The sequence below is a fragment of the Lissotriton helveticus genome, chromosome 4_1, assembly GCF_964261635.1.
Source record: "Lissotriton helveticus chromosome 4_1, aLisHel1.1, whole genome shotgun sequence".
Lineage (NCBI taxonomy): Eukaryota > Metazoa > Chordata > Amphibia > Caudata > Salamandridae > Lissotriton > Lissotriton helveticus.
Genome location: NC_136063.1, coordinates 285,949,387 through 285,957,856, shown reverse-complemented (window position 1 = coordinate 285,957,856; position 8,470 = coordinate 285,949,387).

Genomic DNA, 8,470 nt, shown 5'->3' with positions numbered 1-8,470 from the left:
ATCAAATGAGAAGCAAGCAAATGAGAGTGACACAAAAGCAAATGAATGGTAAGCAATAGGTAGGTTTTAAGCCACTATAAGTTCTCTGTAAGCTTATTATAGGTCCTTTGCAAACAGATACTTTGCGCTGTCTGATAGACGTAACTCTGGTAGGCTCGACCTACAAATGAATCACATAGTTGTCTCACTTACTGAAACACAAGACAATGAGAGCACCCTAAGCCTGTGATAGATGTGTATCTAGGGAACCATTGCTGTCATTATACACGGTATAGGCAGTGAGATTCACTAAAGGGGGTCGTGAGGTGGTGGGGAATGAGCAGAATGGGTTCTTCAATGGCGTAAGGAGTCAGAACAATATGAAGATGAATTTGGCCTGAAACAAAGTTACTCTGCATGCATTGTTGATTACTGACCTGCCAGAACACACTTTCAGTCACTCTAGGCCCAATCAACTAATGCTTTCATCAAGCCACTGGAGGTGTAGAAGTGATTCCCTCTGGGACTCGCTTCATGGAGTCATTATTGTGCTGGGAGATTTCAGAGTAGAACTACTATATTAAAATGAATAGTTCAAAACTGATATTTCCACATTGAGTGTGCCAGAATATAGCATTATTAATGTCCTTTGAGGAAAATGTACTCACAGGATTAGAAAGAAGGAGATTGTTTCCATTACACTGATGCTATAGATTTGTATCTAAATGAACAGCTATGTAGTTCAACTGAAAACTATCTCCCCTCGGATACCCCCTACTCTCTGAATGCACATTTATAGTGAACTCCCTCCATAGACCTATAACTGATAGGGTGCTTTGTCGTCAACAGCAGATCATTGTTTTTTGTAAACACTAAATGGTTACATTATAGAGTTTTTGAGGGTGGAGGGGTCCAGGGATGTACGAAGCTTAGCAATGTATAGACTTCATTCAGCCGTACTAACACCATTTCCCTGATTATTGGATTCAGTGCCATCTAGTACATTGAGATATATCCAGAATTTCCTCTGTTTTGTTGCACAACTCGATGTATACACGTGCAACCATTGTGCCTGTTCATATGCTCTTTTCTCCATTCTAATTGCTTTTTGGTAATCTTTTTTTTTTTTTTTATTTATTTATGCAAAAACACATGAGTCGGTTGGTACAATATCACAGAGAAAAAACAAACATAAGAGGGAGACTGTTTGTCAAACCAAAGATAAATCCATATCATATCATTTTGATACATATACAACGATATAAAAAAAAGAGTTGAACAAGCCCAGGAAAGCACAAAAAGAAAAGGGAAAAAGAAAAAACTAGTTAACAGACATAGATTTCCTTGCATGTGGGCGGTCTCAATTAGATCCATCAAACCATTATCTACAATCCCCGCCAATCCTGCCTTACATCTCCAGATAATTTGTAACTAATCCCCAAATCTGTTCTCCAATCTTCCTTCTGCGGGGCCCTTTTAAAGCATAAAGGCTGTGCTCCATATTGTGGATCGAAAAAAACCGAGACCGCCAAGCTTCAAAAGCAGGCGATTCCTGTTGCAACCATGCAGATGCGATACACAGCCTATACACTGCAGTTACTAAGAAGATTAATTTAACATGTTTCTTTGGAATGTTAGTACTCAATATGCCCATTTCAACACCCAATAATATCTGCGTTGCTGATAGTTGAATCTGGGTGCCCACAATTGCCGAAACATATTTTTCTATCTGGGACAACAAGGGGGCTAATATAGTACATGTATAGAAAATATGAACATCATCCGCTGAGGGAAAACCACAACGAAAACATTTCCCTACTGCATCCCCCGACCATTTGGACACCTTATCTGGGGTATAGTATAAATTGTAGATTGATTTAAAATGTTGCGCCATCAACTTTGCAGACAAGAATAAATCTTTTGCCATGTTTAATGAAATTTCTATTTGAATTTCCTGTCTGCCTAGTTTGGCACCCCATTTACTATTCTGCTGATCTATATCGTTTTCTTTAATGTCTAGCAAATGCTTATATAAAACACCAATCTTTGCCCCTTTCATAATATCCTCAATCAGAGAATTTGGTTTAAAATTACATCCAATACACGTTAAACAGTTGCGAATCTGTAGATATTTTACAAAATGCTCTCTAGGGAGAGAATACTGTTCTCGTAGTTGTTCAAAAGATTTGCAATAATTAGCGTCATACAGATCACCTATCACTCTAATGCCTTTGTCCCTCCAATTATATACTATTCTATCCCACACATCTAGAGGTAAGAAGAACGACGATGATAGTGGTGTGTACCTCGTTATTTTTCCGAGACCCAATAGCCCCCTAACTATATGCCAGACCTTATATGCAGCTATAATTGTCTTAAAGCGGGTGCGTTTGTAATAACTTTGTTTTAAGTGTTGAAATAAACAATTTTTAACTTTTACCCCCAGCAGCATTTGATAGATAGAAGGACAGTCTGCCAGTCTTGCTGGAGCTTTGCCAGTTAATAAAATTCCCATTCCTTGCAACATACAGACATAATAATAATATGTAAAGTCTGGTACGGACCAGCCCCCCAGGTTTCTTGACAGGATCATAAAGCGCCTAGCCCTTCGTGCTTTCCCTCCGGCCCACATAAAGCGCATACAAATTGTCTGTAGTTGTTCTAAACTAGTCTTAGGAACTTCTAAGGGTATACATCGGAAAAAATATAAAATTTGAGGAAGAATCAACATTTTTAATAGGTTACATCGTCCCACTAATGAGAGATATAAACATTCTGCCTGATCTAATTTTTTCCGAACACCGGCTAGGAGCGGGTCCCAATTAGCTTTAACTAAGGAAGTTGTACAAGCTCGTAGCGTAACACCCAGGTATACCACCTCCTGACATACTCTAGAATCAGTATAGCTTGGTATATTTATACTAAGTAGCTGGGTTTTTGCCGAATTCAGCTTGTATCCTGAAGATTTGCCAAATTCTACTGCCATTTGCTCTATAGCCTGCATTGCCATAGTAGGTTTAGTCGTGACAACTGCCACGTCGTCAGCATAGGCCAACACCTTGACCTGGTATATATGAACATTCAGCGGGATTATATGAGTACTAGAATCCAACATTCTTAAAAAAGGCTCGATGTATAAGGCAAATAGTAAGGGGGAACAGGGACACCCCTGTCTAGTCCCCCTACAAATTTGTACTGCCGCCGATTCCAAGCCCATGGTGCTAATCCGAGCTGTCGGACGTTGATACAGAACCTGCACTGATTTGATGAACTCAGACCCAAAGCCTCGACTCTTCAAAATATCCCACAAAAAAGGCCAGGCCACGCGGTCGAAGGCCTTCTCGGCGTCCAATAAAATTAAACAAAAGGGTTCCCTAGTTGTCTTAGCATAATCAAGTAAGGTTATCACTCGTCTGACATGATTAATTGTACTCCGTTGAGGGATAAATCCATGCTGTGTTTTTGAAACAAGTCCCGAAATGACCGTAGAAAGTCTGTTCGCTAAAATCTTCGAATAAATTTTACCATCTACATTTAGGAGTGATATGAACCCGGTAAATTCGGTGGCTTACCTTTTTTGTGGAATACCACTATAGTTGCTTCTTGCCATGTTTTAGGGGCTGAGCCTTTCTGGGCTTCTAGCATTGTTGCCAGAAGGTCTTTTTTTAAGAATATAAAAAAAGTTTTATATATTTCTAAAGGTAATTTGTCCGGGCCAGCAGCCTTTCCCAGAGCCAGTCCATTTACCGCTAATTCTAACTCCTCTAAAGTGATGGGTGCATCCAACATCACCCTATCATCTTCCGAAAGGTCCTTCAAACAGTGCTGACTGATCATAAATGCAGCATTATCACCATTGTACTCATCCCTGTGATATAACGTCTCATAAAACTGTCTGAATACCTCCAGGATACCCTGCTCGTCTTTCACAGAATCGCCTTTCTGATCTAGTACCTCATCGATACGCTGGGCTGCCATTTTTGCTCTAACTCTTTGGGCGAGGCATCTGCCATTTGCCTCCCCATAGTCATAATGGGTTTGTTTTTTAGCCAAAAATTTTTTAGCTGCTTCCTGGGACCACCTCAAATTTACCCTTGCCTTTAGGCGCGCTACTACATTAATCTCTTCATCTATGTTAGTCCCGGTCTGTATCCCCCGCATGAGCGCCTCTTCGGCCATAATCAACTCCTGATACAATGTTTTTATTTCCGCCGCTTGTTTTTTTTGGTTATACAGACCTAAGCTCAATGCCTCCCCACGAAAGGCAGCCTTAAAGCAGTCCCATACACACCCTACATTACTGCTCCCCCGATTAATGTTAAAGAAAGATACAATCTAGTCCTTCATATGTTCAATAAAAATTGTTCGGTCAATAGTTTGCGATCGAAAGAAAACTGTCGTGGATGTTCGCTAGAAATGATGCTAGATAAGGTCAGTACTACTGGCCCAATGTCTGATGTCACTCTAGGATATACTTGAATTGCAGCCTGATTTAACATCAACCTAGAAACAAAAAAATAGTCCAATCGGACCAATTGAATTGAATTGAATTGAATTGAAAAATAATTTATATTGCGCAGAACAATGACCCGCAGGTATCAAGGCGCCTAACAGAAGATCAGAGGAAGATCAAGAAAACGTAGGACCTTAGACATAGGCTTGCCTGAAGAGAAGGGTTTTTAAGGCAGTGCGGAAGTTCTGAAGGGATGGGAGAGATCTCAGGTCCAAAGGGAGTTCGTTCTACCATTTAGGGGCAAGGGTGGAGAAGGCTCTGCCTCCCCACTTGGCTCTTCTTACACGGGGGGCTGTCAGAAGCAGTTTACCAGAGGAGCGCAAGTTCCTTTGGGGGGCATAGAGGGAGATGATGGATCCTATTCCAGTATCACTCTTTTTAGCGATGGCTCTATAGGTCATTCAAAGGACCTTAAAGCGGATTCGATGTTCCATCGGCAGCCAGTGCAATGTTTTCATTGCTGCAGTGGCCGACGAGCGTCTGGGTAAATCCAGGACAAATCTAGCTATGGCGTTTTGGACTACCTGTAAGCGCTGCAGCTGACCTTTATTAAGTCCAGCATACAGCGCATTACAATAGTCCAAACGCGAGCCGATGAGAGCCACAGCTATTTGTTTTCTTGCCTGGAGAGAGAGATATTTCCTGACCCTCCGCAGAGTGTGGATCAGGCCCCAACAGGTGGAAACAGTTCTGCTCACCTGATTGCCTAGGTCGAGGGCGGGATCTATTAACACCCCGAGATTTTTAGCAGAGGAAGTGGGGGAAGGACAAGTTCCAAGGGAGTCAGGCCACCAGTTGGCTGACCAGATGTTTTCTTTCCCCCCAAACACCATCACCTCTGTCTTCTCCCCATTCAGTTTCAGGGAGTTCCGGATCATCCATTGACCAACCGCCTCCATGCAAGATCTAAACTTGGAGGCGATTAGGTCATCGGAACGGGGAAGAGAGACGAGGATTTGAGTGTCGTCTGCGTACGAGACTACCTCCATCCCAAATGATCTTATTAGTTTAGCTAGTGGGGTAACATAGATATTAAAAAGGGTCGGGCTAAGTGTGTGATGTGCAAAAGAAAAAAAAGTGTACCCTGGTGACCCGCCCCTTAAAACCGACCAAGCGTCCAGCAAACCATGGGCTCCCAGGAACTCCTGTAACGCTTTAAATACTCTCGGCTTCCTGCCTGTATATCTCACCATCTCATTATTTAGCACGTTGGGTGCTAGGTTTATGTTAAAATCACCGCACACAATCAGTGGTGTGGACCAAGCTGCCAATTCTACATTTAGAAAGTTAATAGTTTCTGCTTCATCTAGATTTGCTCCATATACCACACACACAGTGATTTTAGTATTGCCCACACCACATTCTGCTATCGCCCAGCGACCCAGCCTATCGGATTGTATCCTGCCTGTAGTGACTATATGACTCTTGGCAAGAATTGCCACTCCTCTCGCCGCCCCTGAATATTTAGTACATACTATTAAATTGAACCCCAATTGTGTTAGCAAATGTCTCTTAGACCAAACCACGTGAGTTTCTTGTAAGCATATGATGTCACATTGGAGGGCCCGTATCTCTTGTGTAACTCTTCGTCTTTTCTCCATTGAGTTCAGCCCCCTGACATTCAGTGTAGCCACCCTTAATCCCCTTCCTGCCATTTCGCCGCTTCAAATTTTGCGTATTTAATCCAGCTAAATGTCATCAGTTGCTCCCCGACATCAACAAAATACAGGTCTCTTCCCAACCGTAACTCATGTGTTATTTTCTTTTTCCTCCCCAGCTCCCTACTCCCCCCCTTACTCCCTCGCCTCCCAAACCCTCCCTCCCTCCCTCCCTCGCCACCACCCTTCACGAGGCTTAAGGACCATGTCCTCTGCGGTGCAGAAGTACTTTCCCTGCGTACCATGACTCCCCTTCTCCCCCCCAAATTTTATCGTTCCACAGTCATAAACAACAGCCTTGCTTCAGGCTAAATATATACTCCTTTGACTGTCCCCCATTAATACTACTTCAAGAGCCAGCAAATCTGCATTAAATCATGCCTGTAGTATTTCACTCATACCCAGATACTCGGAGGGCTCAGGCCTCTATCTATAACTAAGTCATTCATACCATCATATTTGTAGGAACTCAGGCCCTTGACCCCAGGACATCAGTTACCTACTCACGATAACTATTTCCCATGCTAACTCCAAAATTGAATTTGCCTAAAAATAAAAAAATTAATGAATGGGGGAAAAAACCCTGATATTCTATAGCCTGTAATTTAGGAACAAACCAACATTACACCTCCTACACCTCCTACACCCCTTTACACCCGTGATCACCATCTTATATCATAGCTCAATTCGAACAATTCAATTCAAACACCCTCTTAAAATGCAATATACCCATTATAGTCTATTTCTGAAGCTTCAGTACATGAGAATTAAGTTTTCGCCTGTTTGACCAGTTGATTCAGATATATCTGAGCCTCAGCTGCAGAAGTGAAATGTCGAGTTTGATTTTTGAAGATAGTCTTCAGTTTGGCCGGATTAAGTAGGAAGCATTGAGCGCCATTTGCCTGGAATGGTGCTATTAATTTCCGCATTTGCCATCTCTCATTCACCGTTGTTGGACAAAAGTCTGGCCGAACAAAAAACTCACACCCAGCGCCGTTCCTCCTTTTCGCTGGACGCGCAAGGTCATAGTGGTGAAACGATTGATGAAGTTTGTTGAGGCAAGATGGCGGCCGCGGTTGTGGCCGGGGAAGTGCTGTGAGATGCGTCCCTCATGAGTCCTCACTAATCCCCCTTGCTATAGTGCGCTTTACACCTCCTTACCCATTAGACGGCGGCGGTGGCACATTAACGGCACCGGCATTGTTTCCCCTGCCTGCAGAGCGTGTGGCTTCCAGGGCGGCTGTCCCTGGAGCTCGGAGCCTTCGGAGTTGGTAATTTCAGTCGGCAGCTTGGAGTAGCAGCGGCAGCGGAGGAGGAGGCGGTCCGCAGAGCGAGCAGGGAGGGTTCGACCTGACACGCTACCGCTGCAGCTGCGGCTAGTATCGCCGGTGAACCTGATAGCCCGATAGAGAGCAATGCGGTGGCCGGTGGCTGGGAGCAACAGATGAAAACAACTTGGCAGTGAAATCTGAACGGAGTGCGGTGAGCCACGACGAAAACACTATTTGATTGCCGTTTTGCGTGGGAATTCAATGTTTTGATGATATACTCGACAAACTCTATAAGTTAGAAGTAGTGAAAACGCCTAGTTGTTTCAAGGGCTGTGTAGAGAGACTTTCAGCTATATTACAGCTGATTTCAGAAAACATCATGGCGAGAGGCAGAGGCGGCACTAGGAATCGGGGTGCAGCTGCCACATCAGTTCTCGTGAACACTCCAACAGGGGGGAGTGTAACAGGGAACATATCAGCTCCTGCGAGCACTTCAACAGAGGGGAGTGCAACAGGGAATATCACAGGCAACCCATCGCAACCCTGTATTCGTGAGGTAACCTTGGGGACTGTAACTAATGGCGTATATTTGTCGGGTTCAGATAGTGTGCAACAAGATGCATTACCCAGCACTCAACCGCCCCAAAAAAATGTTGCGACATTGTCAAGTCAAGGCTCATTAGAGGTGGTAGTGAGACAGCGAGTTGTCCCTGCAATTTCCAATAAAAAAAATAATAAGTCTAAAGTCGATCTATCCAATTTGGAGTCTGCAGCGATGGTTGGACCTCAATGTGATCCGCAGAAAACTCCGTTACCTGATAATGATCCACCTGTAATATGTTTGCCTGAATTGACAGAGGAAACTGAAATAGCTAATAATGAGGATGCAGTGGATAATATTATAGGTCCAGATATTAATCTGGGAGTCGAGAGCGGCAATGGATCGGAACTTGCAGGCTCTGATGGAAAATTTTACTCGATGTCAGATCTCACCACTATGTCCGATAAGGAAAATGAGGGAGATGATGAAGATAGTCTAAGTAATCCGG